The sequence below is a fragment of the Salvelinus fontinalis genome, chromosome 9, assembly GCF_029448725.1.
Source record: "Salvelinus fontinalis isolate EN_2023a chromosome 9, ASM2944872v1, whole genome shotgun sequence".
Taxonomy (NCBI): domain Eukaryota; kingdom Metazoa; phylum Chordata; class Actinopteri; order Salmoniformes; family Salmonidae; genus Salvelinus; species Salvelinus fontinalis.
In genome coordinates this window covers 43,042,722-43,059,624 of record NC_074673.1, presented here as the reverse complement: position 1 = coordinate 43,059,624, position 16,903 = coordinate 43,042,722, and the positions used below count along the sequence as shown (strand labels likewise).

General features: G+C 41.5%; 1 protein-coding gene across 1 annotated transcript in view; it reads left to right on the top strand.

The window, feature by feature from the left end:
- Nucleotides 1-16,903, top strand: part of nell2a (neural EGFL like 2a) — a 105,533-nt gene that overhangs the window by 61,245 nt on the left and 27,385 nt on the right. The gene's annotated exons all lie outside the window — the stretch shown is intronic.

Below are 16,903 nucleotides of genomic sequence, written 5' to 3'. Positions count from 1 at the left end.
TCAAAGGCTGTCCTGAAATCTAATATTACAGCTCCTACAATCTTCTTATTATCAGACTTTCCTCTAGGCTCAGATTAAAGATATGACAGATAGGAGTGGCTGTAGAGTCAGCTACCATCTCAGTAGCTTTCCATCTAAGTTGTCAATGCCCAGAGGTTTGTCATTATTTATCGAAAACAAAAAAACAATCCACCTCTCCCATACTATTTTTACAAAATTCTAACTTACAATGCTTGTCTTTCATTATTAGTCTTTTTATGCATGAGTACGATGGCTCACTGTTCGTTGTTGGCATTTCCTGCCGAAGTTTGCCCACTTTGCCAATGAAGTAATCCTAAAAATAATTGTTTTTTGTGTTGAAAAAGCCATCTGATTTGATGAAAGAGTTGAATTTGTCCATCTGCCCATAATTTCATTTAAAGTACTCTAAAGTTGTTTTCCATAATTCTTTATGTCATTGATCTTGACTATATAATACAGTTTATTTTTCTTTTGGTTTAGTTTAGTCACAACATTTCTCAATTTGCAGTAAGTCGGCCAGTCAGATGTGCAGCCAGACTTATTAGCCACTTCTTTTGCCCATCTCTTTCAAATATTCAGTTTTAAATTCCTCATCAATCTATGGAACATTAACAGTTCTAACAGTCAGTTTCTTAAGACGTGCATGTTTATCAATAATTGGAAGAAGCAATTTCATAAATATTTTTAACATCTTCCACATAAGAGTCACAGCTTTTGGAACTTTGGCTTTCCTGGAAATAGCCACTATATTGTGATCACTGCATCCAATGGGTACGGATACAGCTTTAGAACAAAGTTTTCCAATATTAGTAATGTTTGTAAACACCCTGTGAGTTTGATTAGTAACCTATACCAGATTACAGGCATTGTTTACAGTGAGAAGCTTCCTCTTGAGCGGACAGTTTGATGTAAACCAGTCAATATTCAGGTCCCTAAGAAAGTAGACCTCTCTGTTTACATCACTTACAGGCATTTCACACATCTTATTTTGATACTGACTGTCAGCCTTATTCTAAAATGGATTAAATTAAATAAATCCTCAGCAATCTATACACAATACCCCATAATGACAAAGCGAAAACAAGTTTTTAGAAATAAAAAACAGAAACAGCACACACCTGTCTATATAAGGTCCCACAGTTGACAGTGCATGTCAGAGCAAAAATCCAAGCCATGAGGTCGAAGGAATTGTCCGTAGAGCTCCGCGATAGGATTGTGTGGAGGCACAGATCGTGGGAAGGGTAGCAAAAAATGCAGCATTGAAGGTCCCAAAGAACACAGTGGCCTCCATCATTCTTAAATGGAAGAAGTTTGGAACCAAGACTTCCTAGAGCTGGCCGCCCGGCCAAACTGAGCAATCAGGGGAAAAGGGCCTTGTTCAGGGAGATGACCAAGAACCCGATGGTCACTCAGACAGAGCTCCTCTATGGAGATGGGAGAACCTTCCAGAAGGACAACCATCTCTGCAGCACTTCACCAATCACGTTTGGTATGGTAGAGTGGCCAGACGGAAGCCACTCCTCAATAAAAGGCATATGACAGCCCACTTAGAGTTTGCCAAAAGGCACCTAAAAACTCTCAGACCATGTGAAATAAGATTATATGGTCTGATGAAACCAAGATTGAACTCTTTAGCCTGAATACCAAGCTTCACGTCTGGAGGAAACCTTGCACCATCCCTACGGTGAAGCATGGTGGTGTCAGCGTCATGTTTTTCAGCGGCAGGGAGACTTGTCAGGATCGAGGCAAAGATGAACGGAGCAAAGTACAGAGAGCTCCTTAATGAAAACTTGCTCCAGAGCACTCAGGACCTCAGACTGGGGTGAAGGTTCCCCTTCCAACAGGACAATGATGCTAAGCACACAGCCAACACAACACAGGAGTGGCTTCGGGACAAGTCTCTGAATGTCCTTGAGGGGCCCAGCCAGAGCCCAGACTTGAACCCGTTTGAACATCTTTGGAGAGACCTGAAAATAGCTGTGAAGCGACGCTCCCCATCCAACCTGAGAGAGCTTGAGAGGATCTGCAGAGAAGAATGGGAGAAACTCTCCAAATACAGGTGTGCCAAGCTTGTAGCGTCATACCCAAGAAGTCTCAAGGCTGTAATCGCTGCCAAAGGTGCTTCAACAAAGTACTGAGTAAAGGGTCTGAATACTTATGTAAATGTGATATTTCAGTTTTTAATTTTGAATAAATTAGCCAAATAAAAAATAAAAAAATGGTTTTTGCTTTGTCATTGTGGGGTATTGTGTATAGATTGATGAGTGAAAAAAAAGATTATCAGTTTATAATGAGGCTGTAACTTAACAAAATGTAGAAAAGTCAAGGGGTCTGAATACTTTCCAAAGGCCCTGTATACAGTAACACCTCCCCATAAGCATTCCTGTCACTTCTATAGATGTTATATCCTTGTATTGCTACTGCTGTATCATCAAATGATTATCTAAGTGAGTCTCATAAATCGCTAATATATGAATGTTATCTGATCTTAGCAAATTATTGATTTCATGACCCTTATTTCTAAAGCTACATACAATATGGGCTATTTTCAGCCCTTTCCTGGGTACCTTATGATAATATGGAAAAGAGTCAACAAAGCAAGAGAAAAAAATATATACATTCAGCAGTCCATTAATCAGTTGGTGTGTGTAAGTATGTGTGTGTGCTGTGGGGTTGAAGCTACGAAACCATAGGCTTGGCTCGCTCATCTCTTCAAGGCTTTTGGGAGGGATGGTGGACAATGAGCCTGTCATTGAGGATTTAAGCAATGTCCCCACACGCTCTAGCAGCTTTCATTGCTGGGATAAGTGTTTTCCTCTTCTGGCTCACAGCTTCAGGATAGTCCTCATTGAGGAAGATGTACATTCCTCTCAAGTTCTTGGCTCTTTCCAGAACAGCTACATTGTCCTTGAACCTCAGGACCTTGACCACTATCGTCCTGGGCCTGTCTCCTGGGCTGGTGGTGGGTTTTCCAGTCCTGTGGGCACACTCCACCTCAATCTTCCTGTGGTCCATCTTCAGTTTCTCCGAGATTATTTCCCTTACTTTGTCCTCAGACTCCATCCAGGTCTCATGTTGAGGTTCTGCAATTCCATCCACAACCATGCTGTTCCGCCTTGATTGGCCCTCGAGATAATCTGATTTCTCCATCATTGTTATCATGGATTCACCATACAGAACTGATGTCCTCTCTCAAGGACAGAGAGATGTACCGCTATCCATAAAACTCATCCTATATCCATCGATTGTATTCTGTTTTCGTAGATATTTCCATCTGCAGTGGCTTATGTGAGAGCATCATGGGAAAGGTGATCATATAGCAGCTCCTTATACCTGATCTATACAGCAGATACTTTGCTTTCAGCATGTCGTACATAGAGAATAGCTGTCAGGACAAGACAACAGTGAAAGCTTATAGAAATCAGAGGCATGACAGTTTGAGACTATGTTTCTCAAGCTCCCAGACAGGGCAGAAACAGAGAGCTGCTGAGCTGCAGGTATTGATTGCACATAAAGGACCTTTATGAGGCGTACCATTTTACTGCCTGTCTTAAAGCAAATTACTTTTCTCAAGGTGCTGTTCTGTCCTGTTCTGTGATGCTGAAGACGGCTGAATGGAATGCTGGAAAGCTGGCTGGTGTTAGGAGCATAATAACCATGATCTCTTATCCACCTCTGCAGTGGACCAGCTTTGATGACCATGTATCCTAGTAATGATACGGTCAGAGCTCTCAACCATTTCATTACCTTCACTAGGCTGGGCTTCACCTTCAGAATTTGTTCTCTACAGAATCTGGAACATTCTGTACTGTGGACAAGGAACAGCTGCTAGAAGGGGAAATGGTGAGATGATCTTTTCTGCTTAATAGAACCATTTAGAATGGAATGCTCAGAGTGTAATTAGTGACAAACAAACAGTTGTGGAGCAGAATGACTGTCAGTCTAATCACAGAATGAGGGGAAACTGTGACGATGATGTGGAGCTCAGGCCTCTGTTTATTTTGGGCTCCTATCTTCTCAACAGTTAATCATCAACGTTGATTATAATTCAAACAGTGAAGGTTTGAGAACACAAACACACTCAAAAAGATTCCCAGAGAGGGTGCCTCCGTTGACAAGGCGTTTGTCACCACTTCTGCAGCTGTCTTTCTCTTCTTTCTCCAGAGCTGTGCATTTCCCCTCCGATAGTCTTTCCCGCCTTTCCACTCTGTCTCCAGCCCCGTCAGGCTTGTGACAGCTCTTGCCATGAGTGCCCTCAACACAGAGCTGGAGCCACCTCTGGAGGCCTCTAGCCACTGCTACTGTGCTGCAGAGACGTCACCAGGCACTCAGTCCGTGGATAGACTGGGGGAGTCAGTCCGAGTCGCCATGTGTCTCTTAACGCAGTGACGTGCTCCCAGAGAGAACTCACTCTGCTGGATAAGAGCAGCTCATATTGGAGTTCATACTGTTCCCACTCCTAATGTAAAACTCCCCAGTACTCTGGGAGAGAAATAGAGGGATGGAGAGAAAGCAGAGGGAGGGAAAGAACAGAGAGAGGGAGAAGCAGAGAAAGTGAGAATGATGGAAAGAGAGAGCGTGAGGGAGAAAGGGGGAGAAACCGAGAAAGAGAGAGAGAGAAAATGAGAGAGAGAGACTCGGGAGAGGTGGGGCTAGGGTTATCTCCCTCCATCCTGCCTGGAGGGCGAGGCGAGTCGAGGTCGAATAAGGCGGTGGCTGAACATGAAAAAGCTTTCACAGCGGCCCGCTCCCCCCCACCGACCCACTGTGCTGCTTTTAGTTCCCCCCCTGGGACACACACTGACTCAAGAACAGTGGAGGCTGCCTGCCTGCCTATGACAGCTGAGAGAGAGGTTCTAAAACACAGAGTGAGTATAGACACACACACACACACACACACACACACACACACACACACACACACACACACACACACACACACACACACACACACACACACACACACACACCCACATCTTACAGCCAACAGCTGGGGTCCTCAGAGCCCATGATGTCACCTTTGTGTGTGTTGGTGGTGCATGGGTCAGCTGTTTGTTCACCTGCACCTTCCCATAATTTCTAATAATCCATCCTCAACCGCCCAACTACATGTGATAAAGTGAAAATCTGAGGCCCGCACCCAGCTCTCTCCTGCAAATATAGAACAAATGAGCTGAAACTACGGTCGGAAATGGCAGAGCGATTATTTGACAAGGGGTGTAGGATTCTTTGCCAAATAAGATGTTTCTGACATTTTGGTAGGCTGTTTGTTAGTCAACTTGCCTATTATTAGATACATGCAGCTTCTCATTAGGCTATATGTTGCCCTAGAAGACTAAACAATGTAATAAATGTGTCACCAGAATAATGTAATAAATCACTAGAATGAAATCAATGCTTCAATTTAGTTGACATTGGTGAAGTTTTCTCTGTCATCTCTGCTTCTTTCGCAGAGCAAAGACGTTTAGGGACCGGTGAGAAAATGCAAAAAAAATAAAATTTAACATTTTATTGTGCAAAATGCCCAAGTGACCGGTTGAATGGAAATAGAAAGCTGAGAAAATGACCCAACATGTTTCTGATAAGATTTAAATTCAGCTTGGTTTCTAATTTTATGTGGTTGAAATACTATCACTGTCACGCCCTGACCTTAAAGAGCCTTTTTATTCTCTATTTTGGTTAGGTCAGGGTGTGACTAGGATGGGTACTCTAGTTTGTATATTTCTATGTTGGCCTGGTATGGTTCCCAATCAGAGGCAGCTGTCTTTCGTTGTCTCTGATTGCGGATCATATTTAGGCAGCCTTTTCCCACCTTTTTGTGGGATCTTGATTTTGTATTGTTGCTTGCTACAAAGCTGTAGAGTTTTATTTTGTTACTCTTTATTGTATTGTTGCTGGTTCACATTAACAAAAAATGATGAACGCCTTCCACGCTGCACCTTGGTCCAATCCTTCAAACAACGAACGTTACAATCACCTTTTATGATGCTGATAAAGATAGCACCTCTGGATAACTGTGCCTTTGCGTTCTCTCAAGATGCTGAAATAAATAAATAATATTTCTCCATTCCTGTTCCCGAGGGAAAGTATACATTTGGTTTATAATTTTACTGCAAGAAATGCTTAATTCTGCAGGAGTTAATATTAAGGCTATGTGAGAGGTTATAGATCTACAGTCTGTGTCTAGATTTCAGTTTCCATTTAACCCATCTGAACAGTAGGCTACAGTTCCCTTGATGTGCCATAGGCCCTTTTTGAAGTCCCGTCTTGTGACTGTCGGATTTGTACAGCGCCTCACAATCATCACACATATCATGCACTGCTATCATCCTCTTTGACCACTTCACAAAATCTTTCGCAAACATGACATTTCTGGCCCTTCCTCTTTATTTTCAAATCTACGTTTCACAGCTGTTCTCTAATTGAATTCAACTCTGATGTTGTTCTTACTTTTTCAGCCCATTCCCAAAAGCATTGGCTATTCACGTGTAGGTTATTTGTCAGGCATACAGTTAGGCCCTAAAGCTTAGGCTTACGCACTAATGCCAGATATCCTAAAAAGAATGAAAGAAAAACCTCAATGTAGCCAATAGATTTTGCACAAGATTGATACATTCATGTTTTTTTAAGGTATTGTTTTCTCTTAATTCAACCCGCCCGCCACCCACACAATATTTGATGACCCTAAACTCGACCGCCCTTGCGAATATAACCCATGCATCACTAGCGTGTGTGTGTGTCTCTGTGGCATGTCATCCCTGTACAAAGTGATGGCCGGTGGCACATTGCACTGACAGACAGCAACAGACTAACAACTCTGACACAGCATGCATTATTCAGCATATGGCTGCTATGGGGAGGAAACTTACAGCTAGGGATGTACAGGAGTGACCATGATATGGCTGGCATATTGCATAGTTGGTTGATATGCACTGTAAGACTTTTATGTAATTTAACAGTAAAACACTGTAGAAATCACTGTAAAATACCTTAAATGTGTTTTACAGAATTAATGCTATAGATCACATTGCATTATGGGTAAAATGCTGAAAAATACTGTTATTAAATGTAATTGGAAGCATTGTAAAAATGACTCTAACATACTTTATTTCTTTACAGTAATAGCTTATGCCTACAGTAGATTAACATGTTCAGTTTAAGGCTTCAATCTCATGCTGTCAGGTGAGCTCAGTCCATTTTAGTTTTTTTTTAAATCACCTAGATAATAAATTGTTGTAATGATTAGGCTTCGCTGTACTGCAGCTTCTGGGTGCCATAGTGAAAAAAAACAGATTTATATCAGATCAGTGACAGTTATGTTTGCACCATTACTATAGATAAAATTGCTTGTTTATAGCACCAACAGGTCAAAAGATATGACCCTGTCACGCCCTGACCTTAGAGCTTTTTATGTCTCTATTTTCGGGTTTGGTCAGGGTGTGATTTGGGTGGGCATTCTATGTTCTTCTCCCCCAATTGCTCAGTTTGGCCGGGCGGCCAGCTCTAGTCTTGGTGGTTTCAAACTTATTCCATTTAAGAATGATGGAGGCCACTGTGTTCTTAGGGACCTTCAATGCTGCAGACATTTTTTGGTACTGTTCACCAGATCTGTGCCTCGACACAATTCCTTCGACCTGGCTTGGTTTTTGCTCTGACATGCACTGTCAACTGTGTTACCTTACATAGACAGGTGTGTGCCTTTTCAAATTATGTCCAATCAATTGAATTTACCACAGGTGGACTCCAATCAAGTTGTAGAAACATCTCAAGGATGGTCAATGGAAGCAGGATGCACCAGAGCTCAATTTCGTGTCTTATAGCAAAGGGTCTGGATACTTATTAAAATAAGGTATTTCAGTTTTTTATTTTTAATACGTTTGCAAAAAAAAAAGTGTCATTATAGGGTATTGTGTGTAGATTGATGAGGAAAAAATGTATTTAATCCATTTTAGAATAACGTAACAAAATGTGAAAAAAGTCAACGGGTCTGAATGCACTGTTTATATACAGTACCAGTCAAAAGTTTGGACACACCTACTCATTCAAGGGTTTTTCTTTATTTTTACTATTTTCTACATTGTAGAATAATAGTGAAGACATCAAACCTACATTTTGAAAAATTGAACATTTAACATACTGGTAGAAATTAGGTCAAACGGATTTAAGTTTCCCTGCATTAAAGTCCCCGGCCACTAGGAGTGCCGCCTCTGGATGAGCGTTTTTCTGTTTACTTATGGCCTTATACAGCTCAGTGCGGACTTAGTGCCATCATCTGTTTGTGGTGGTAAATAGACAGCAACAAAAGATATAGATGAAAACTCTCTTGGTAAATGGGGGAGGCAGGTAGCCTAGTGGTTAGAGCGTTGGACTAGTAACCTAAACGTTGGAAGATCAAATTCCTGAGCTGACAAGGTGCAAATCTGTCCTTCTGCCCCTGAACAAGGCAGTAAACCCACTATTCCTAGGCCGTCATTGAAAATAAGAATTTGTTCTTAACTGACTTGCCGGGTTGAATAAATTAAAAAAATAGTGTGCTATACAGCTCAGGCAAACAAAACCTCGAGACTTCCTTAAAATTAGATTTTGTGCACCAGCTGTTGTTTACAAATATACACAAATATATACCTCGTCTTACCGGAGGCAGCTGTTTTATCTTGCCGATGCAGCGTAAACTCAGCCAGCTGTATATTATTCATGTCAACTTGGTGAAACATAAGATATTACAGTTTTTAATGTTCCGTTGGTAGGATGTTAGTGATCATAGCGCATCTATTTTGTTATCCAATGATAGTACGTTGGCTAATAGGACTGATGGTAGAGGCAGATTACCCACTCACCGTCGGATCCTTACAAGGCACCCCGACCTACGTCCCCGATATCTCCATCTGTTTCTCCTGCAAATGATGAGGATGTGGGCCTTGGCATATGTCTGAAGTAAATCCTTTGCCTTGTAAATCCACCGACTTGTTTAAGAAAAAATCTTCATCCAGTACAAAGGGAGTAATCGCTGTCCTGATATCCAGAAACTCTTTTCGGTAAAAATAAGTTACAAATAACGCGAAAAAAACACACACAAGAGCACAATTGGTTAAGAGCCCAGCCATCTCCTCCGGCGCCATTACATTTTCAAGGCACGCTTAACCAACATGGCTACCACAGCATTCTGCATCTGGTTTGCACTTAGTAGGACTATCATTTGTTTTTCAACAAGCCAATGACACAAAACACACCTCTAGGCTGTTTATGGGCTATTTGACCAAGAAGGAGAGTGATGGAGTGCTGCATCAGATGACCTGGCCTCCGCAATCACCCGACCTCAACCCAATTGAGATGGTTTGGGATGAGTTGGACCGCAGAGTGAAGGGAAAGCAGCCAACAAGTGCTCAGCATATGTGGGAACTCCTTCAAGACTGTTGGATAAGCATTCCAGGTGAAGCTGGTTGAGAGAATGCCAAGAGTGTGCAAAGCTGTCATCAAAGCAAAGGGTGGCCACTTTGAAGAATCTCAAATATAACATATATTTTGATTTAACACTTTGGTTACTACATGATTCCATATGTGTTATTTCATAGTTTTGATGTCTTCGCTATTATTCTGCAATTTAGAAAACAGTAAAAATAAAGAAAAACTCTTGAATGAGTAGGTGTGTCCAAACTTTTGACTGGTGCTGTATGTAACTGCCAAAATAATTGAAACAATTGAGTAAATGAGGGATACGAGGTATACTGAAAGCAGGTGCTTCCACACAGTTGTGGTTCCTGAGTTAATTAAACAATTAACATCCCATCATGCTTAGGGTCATGAATAAAAATTCTAGACAGGCTATTATTTTGGCCACCTTGGCTATGCCCCCATAGAAGGGCAATGCACCCATCCACAGAGCACGAGTGGTCAATAAATAGATTTGATGAGCATCAACCCAATTGAACACTTGTGGGAGCTTCTGGAGTGGAGCCTGACATCGCATTTTCTACCACCATCAACAAAACACCAAATTCTGGAATTTCTTGTGGAAGAATGGTTTCGCAACACTCCAATAGAGTTCCAGACACTTGTAGAATCTATGCCACGACGCATTGAAGCTGTTCTGACTTTTGGTGGCCTAACACCCTATTAAGACACTTTATGTTGGTGCCAACCTGCTTGCACCAATCCCATGCAATTGCGGTAATACAAACCCAGTCTCTCCTCAGTAAATGTAATTCATTCATTCATTCATTACAATTACCGTATAAAAATTACATTATTGGTACAGCAAAACTGTTTACATTAACATGCTATAGCAGTGGTCAAGACCACTTTCACAAGACCACTTTCACAGTCAAAAAGCAAGCTGAAATCTACTGCTCGGAGTTGTTTTTTTTACATTAACCCACACAAACAGCTTTGTAGGAATGAGGTTTGGGCAGTAAGCCTAATACATTATCACAGCATATTGGCTATATGATTGGCCTGTCAATATTGTTAATCAGACCATATTATATTTCAAAACTTGAGCTTTGATAACAAAATAGATCAGCTGGTTTAGCACTTGTGAGGCACTGTGGAGCATAAATTTGAATAATTCGCTTTTTTATTTTACTGGACTGATGGTACCTGCGTCTGATGGTCAACGAGGTCAAATCACAACGTCAGTGATCTTCAGGTCGAGAAGTCGGAGCTCTAGAAAGATGCCCGAGTTTCCGACTTGGAATTCAGAGTCGGATGACCGTTCAAAACAATTTTTCCCAACCGCCTCTCACGGTCCCTGCTCTCTCCTTCCTTTCCCCTGGTGAGACTGACCAGAGAGGGGACACCGCCACCACCTGATGGTGAAACTCGAGTCGCGGGCCTCCCGGGTGGCGCAGTGGTCTAGGGCACTGCATCGCAGTGCTAACTGCGCCACCAGAGTCTCTGGGTTTGCGCCCAGGCTCTGTCGCAGCCGGCCGCGACCGGGAGGTCCGTGGGGCGACGCACAATTGGCATAGCGTCGTCCGGGGTAGGGAGGGTTTGGCCGGTAGGGATATCCTTGTCTCATCGCGCTCCAGCGACTCCTGTGGCGGGCAGGGCGCAGTGCGCGCTAACCAAGGGGGCCAGGTACACGGTGTTTCCTCTGACACATTGGTGCGGCTGGCTTCCGGGTTGGAGGCGCGCTGTGTTAAGAAGCAGTACGGCTGGTTGGGTTGTGTTTCGGAGGACGCATGGCTTTCGACCTTCGTTTTTCCCGAGCCCGTACGGGAGTTGTAGCGATGAGACAAGGTAGTAATTACTAGCGATTGGATACCACGAAAATTGGGGAGAAAATGGGATAAATAAAAAAAAGAAAAAAAAAAAGAAACTCGAGTCGCACCGCATCTGCCTCATGCTGTTAAACTTGGCTGTGGCCAGGGTCATGGAAGCTCTGTAGCCACGGGGATTTGAGCTTTCCGATTGGGCAGCGCAGTAGGTGCACTCGATTTAGTCACAGATTTGCCGGTCCGCCAGGTAGGCGGAGTATGTCTCATGGGAACACTTTGGTTGCTCGGTGCCCGGGACTTTTGAATCAAGTGCACCTACCGGCAACAGCTCAACACGATTTTAAAAAAGGAGCTTTTCTACAGAAATATTTGGTTATCGACTAGGAATGCCTTGAAGATCGACCAGCATTATACTGGCAGCAGAGTTGCCAGAAAATTACTGACATTATATAATACAGCTGTGTTGCTGTAATGATTACAGTAGCCTCATTTACAGTATAATGCAGTACAGCACTATACAGTTTTTAGCGTAACTCTGCTTCTTGTACAATGCTGTACATTTACAAGGTAAAGTTTTACAGTGTGGCCGTCAAGTCAGTGGTCATGGTTGATGCATAAATTACTTAATAATAAGATTATTGTAACGCTGTCTTCCTCCTCCTCTAACGAGGAGGAGTAGTAAGGATCGGAGGACCAATGCGCAGCGTGGTATGTGTTCATGCTCTTTAATAAAACAATCGAACACAGAAACAAAACAATAAACGACACGTGAAATAACAAACCGAAACAGTTCCGTGTGGAGCACACAGACACAGAAAATAAACACCCACGAAACACCAGTGGAAAAAGGCTACCTAAGTATGATTCTCAATAAGAGACAACTAACGACACCTGCCTCTGATTGAGAATCATACCAGGCCAAATGAAAAAACCAACATAGAAAAACGAACATAGATAACCCACCCAACTCAAGCCCTGACCATACTAAAACAAAATAAACACCCACGAAACACCAGTGGAAAAAGGCTACCTAAGTATGATTCTCAATAAGAGACAACTAACGACACCTGCCTCTGATTGAGAATCATACCAAGCCAAACGAAAAAAACAACATAGAAAAACAAACATAGATAACCCACCCAACTCACGCCCTGACCATACCAAAACAAAGAAATAACAAAAGAACTAAGGTCAGAACGTGACAATTATACATCAGTGCATTATCACTTGTCTACCTAAAACATATTTGTCTGGCTATCAAAATAACTTTAAAGCCACGTTTCTCAGTTTCACTGTTGGCTTTGTTAGTGTAGGTTAGTATGATAAACTGAATCCAATGGCTTCAATACTGTGGCAGCTGCATTTATATAGACAGTATCGCCATTGTCTATAACCAGTATCACTGTCGACTGAATTATTTGAATTCTGCTATTTAATTAAAGGCATGACCAATTCCTATAAAATATGCCCATTTTAATTGATGTGCTAACTTGCTGAGTTGTTCCATTGTGATGAATCTTTATTTTGTTTTCAGCTCATTTTATTCTCCTTTCATTTCTGTTAAAAGTAATTCCAAGCTTGTTAGGCTTTATTGTTGTTTTGTTCTCTTCTCAGATGGCCAACTGTGCCTTCAGTCGCTAATGGCAACCCGTTGTTGCCCTTGGCGGCAGTTTTCTGTGGATACAATAAGACAATGAAAGCAGCCAGAAGAAGAGTGGTCTTGGTACTTGTCTCATTCCCACTGTTTGTGACTCATCTTCATACAAAAAAAGTAGTCAGGCTACTCTTAAGAATGTGCTTCAAGGACCATGATGCAGAAATAGGGACTTATTTTAGATGTTAATTATGTGGAGAACAACTTGGTAGGTAGCTTTGAAAAGCTTTTAACTATTCAAGAATAGTTTTTCTGACTATTACAGTACTTTCATACTCAGGTTAAATTATAATGTGATATATAAAGTGACATCTCAAGAAGTGATCTACCATTTTGGTAGACAGTTTTACTGTATCTTTAGTGGACAGACTACGTAAACATAAATGGTGCCGTGGATCTGTCATGATAAAACGGGATGCGTGAGATCAGCAGCATTAGTTCCGGTGCTTAGGTTTCTATTGTCACTTATTTGGACAAATCACAATTTCGCAGGTGTTAGCATGTTTAGAATTTCGGAAGATGAGGGGACATTAGGCTCATAGACTTGCCTGTAACATGCAAAGAGAAAGGGTGGAGCACTTTGTTCCGGTTCTGATCCTCACTATATCTCTTTTCTTACGTATATGGATCCGGAACTTAATCGAGCATCTGACCAATTAGGCAAGACTTTAGTTCTGGGTTAACCAAGATTAATTTTACTGTAGTGTTTTCCACAGTGATCATGTTTGATCCACAGTATCTAGATGTACTATTGACCATAAGAGGATGTAATGTACTGTATCTGGTTATAAGAGCTTGGCATTCTCCTGTCTACATTTCAATTAAGAAAGGTTGCACGTTTCAATGCCATTTCTCATATTAGGGCTGTGTAGCCTTGCTCTTGTCAGTGTCCTGCAACTAACCCCTTTTAATAAAGGAAATCCCTCATAGCTCTCCCAACAGCTCCACTCTTTTATATGACAGACACGATTTGTTGCCTGGCTAAAGAAAGAGAAGAGAGGATAAAGTACAGCTCTGTACCAGACCAGACAACAACCCTCTTTGAACACGGTGAGAAAATAGCTGGAGCCCAGGGCCCACTCCGACCAGGAGGAAGAGGAGTGGGTGGGTGGATGTATGCAGACAATTAGACCAACAATTTGTTACTGCAGACCTCATTAGCACGCACGGACGGACGGACGGACGGACGGATATGTTTCCAAAGCGCAAAAGCTGTCCAGTTGTGCTGACATTCAGATAATGTCTGTATCAGGGTGCACAAAACATTGCTCTTGATGTTGCAAGAATGTTGACAAAACAGCCTATCTGAGTTTTTAAAGGTTCCCAGAACATGAAATTACATTGTGGGAAAAGTGTGGGTACATTACAAGAGATTACAACAAAATATGCTCAGTTGTGATGACATTCGTACAATGTTTAAGTTAAGTTGCAAAGGACATTCCCTTAATTTTGTAAGAATGAAACACAGCCATATTTCTTTACACTTCATACTTTGACAATCTACATATTATTTAATTCACAGGACATTTGAACAACATTTAATCACACAAACACAACCATATGTTTCTACACTTCAGATGTTAACAATCTGCACATGTGGGGTTTGAAACTGCAATGCTAGGTTCCCAAGCCAGGTCTTTTATCCTCTGCGCCACCATGGAAGCCCTCTTTTTAATATTTTTTCTGTATATGGCCGTATGATCAGTCAGGAATTCCATGCTTCCTTTTTAGCCTTCTTAGACATAACTAACCCAGGGAAATACTGGTAACTGGGTTATTCACCATTACTTCACCCATCCTCTTTATATGCTGTGTACTTTTGGGCCCATATTTACAAGGTAGTTACAAGTTAATGAGTGCTGATCTAGGAACACTTATCATGAAAAATAAACAAAGTGGGCCAAATCAAGTGTCTCAAAGTAGGAATTATATGTTGTTTTTTACCCTCCTTTCTTTTAGTAGAGTATGTCTGAGCCTCCATTTCACTTGTTTTTACAGAATATGTGGGTTTGAAACTGCAGTCTATAGCTTTGACTTAATATCATTCCTTTTTGCACTAACTATTTTGACCCATCACATACGCTGCTGTTACTGTTTATTATCTATCCTGTTACCTCGTCACTTTTTCCCTACCTATATGCAATTATCTTCCTCAATTACCTCGTACCCTTGCACATTGACTCGGTACTGCTACGCCATGTATATAGCCAAGTTATTGTTACTCATTGTGAATTTTTTCCTAGCTTATCATTTGTATATATATATATTTTTAAATGATCTCTGCATTGTTGGGAAGGGACCGTAAGTAAGCATGTCACTGTTAATCTACACCTGTTGTTTACGAAGCATGTGACAAGTACATGTTTGATTTGATTTGATTTCTTTAATGGGCAACTCAACCGACTGGTGGAGCAAGAGTTCCTAAAATTGTAAAACAACAACATATTAGTCATTTAATCATTCTGAAAGGATGTTTGAAAGGTCAACAACATTTTTACATTGTTGTCATATCCCATTTTATACACAGTTAGTACAAAAGTGGTAAATGAGGTGTTTTGCTCCTTGCTTCAACCATCTTTGAATGCGTGTTTAAAAAACATATTGGAGTCTGATAATGGAAACCACAAGATCATTTTACTAAATGGCATTGGTTGAGATGATAAAATATGGCAAACAATATTAATGTTTAATTTCATTTAAAATTGGTTGTCAAATTTAGTTCAACCTTCAACATTCTGGGAACCTCTACACAAGACATTAAACGTGTTCTAGGAACGTTCTTCCAACATCAGGTGAATGTTTTGTACAAACATTCTACAATCATCAATGCACAGTTTTTGTGTTATGAGAACATTTGCCGCGACCTAACGGATGTTCTGGGAACCTTCACAGAACCAATTTTGGTTTGCTGGGTAGTCTCTTCTAGTCACGTCATTGTTTCCTGAAGAAGGGAGTGAGTGTTGGAACAATATGGCAGTGATTGCTTTTCCTCCCTTAAAGGCATAGTTCATCCAAATTACATATTGGTTTGCTTACTGTATAAGCAAACGTTTGCATGAGGAAACAGTGCTAAGGAAAATAAACCAAAGCATGGATTGCTTTCATACCTTTTCCATAGACTTCTTACAGTGTAAGGAAAGCAATGTTTTATTTTGTAATTTGGGTGAACTATCCCTTTAATAGACCCCATGAAGCTCTCTCTCTCCCCCCTCCCTCCCTCCCCATGAGTATCCATGTGACTCAGGGGTGCCACTCTAGTTGATCTCAAACGGGTTGTTTGTATTCATTATTTATTTAGAGCCTTATGAAAGAGTACTCCATCACGGTTAATTAGCACGTCTTTAATTAGGCTGCCTACTAATGGCCTGATGAGTTGTCGTTTAGCTAAGCACAACCTGCTGCTGCTGCTGCTGGCTAAATGACACATCTCACAGGGGGAGAGCCGGGGAGACTGTACTGTGGAAAGCATCAATGTACTGTATGTTTTTGGCCTCGAGCTGATAGCTTTTACCAACTCGCACTGGAAAGCACAGCTGCACTTTACTGTACTTTAGATATTGGGTTCTGTTCTGTTTCTGAGCTGACATTAGCATGTACTCACACTGTGAAACATCTGTACTGCACCTCTGTACTGTACTGAAAGACAAGGTCCCTGGTTCAAGGTCCAAGGTCCCTGGGGCTGAGGACTGTCTTTTACTCGGTCTTCTGTCTGTGCTTCCTATTGTTCTCCTATTTCTGTCTGTCTGTCTGTCTGTCTGTCTGTCTGTCTGTCTGTCTGTCTCCTAAGTGTTAATTGCTATTATAGAGACAACATATGAAGGAACTGGCAGTACATCTGTGTCTCTCTGTTTTCTTCCTCCCTCCACTACACTCACCTCTGAATTGCCTCTGCTAAGCCTAGCATCCTTTCCCACAGCACTAACTTATGAACTAATACCTTATGAAAGCCTAACTACTTATATTGCAAATATATGCTGAGTGTATAAACCATTAGGAATGCCTTCCTAATACT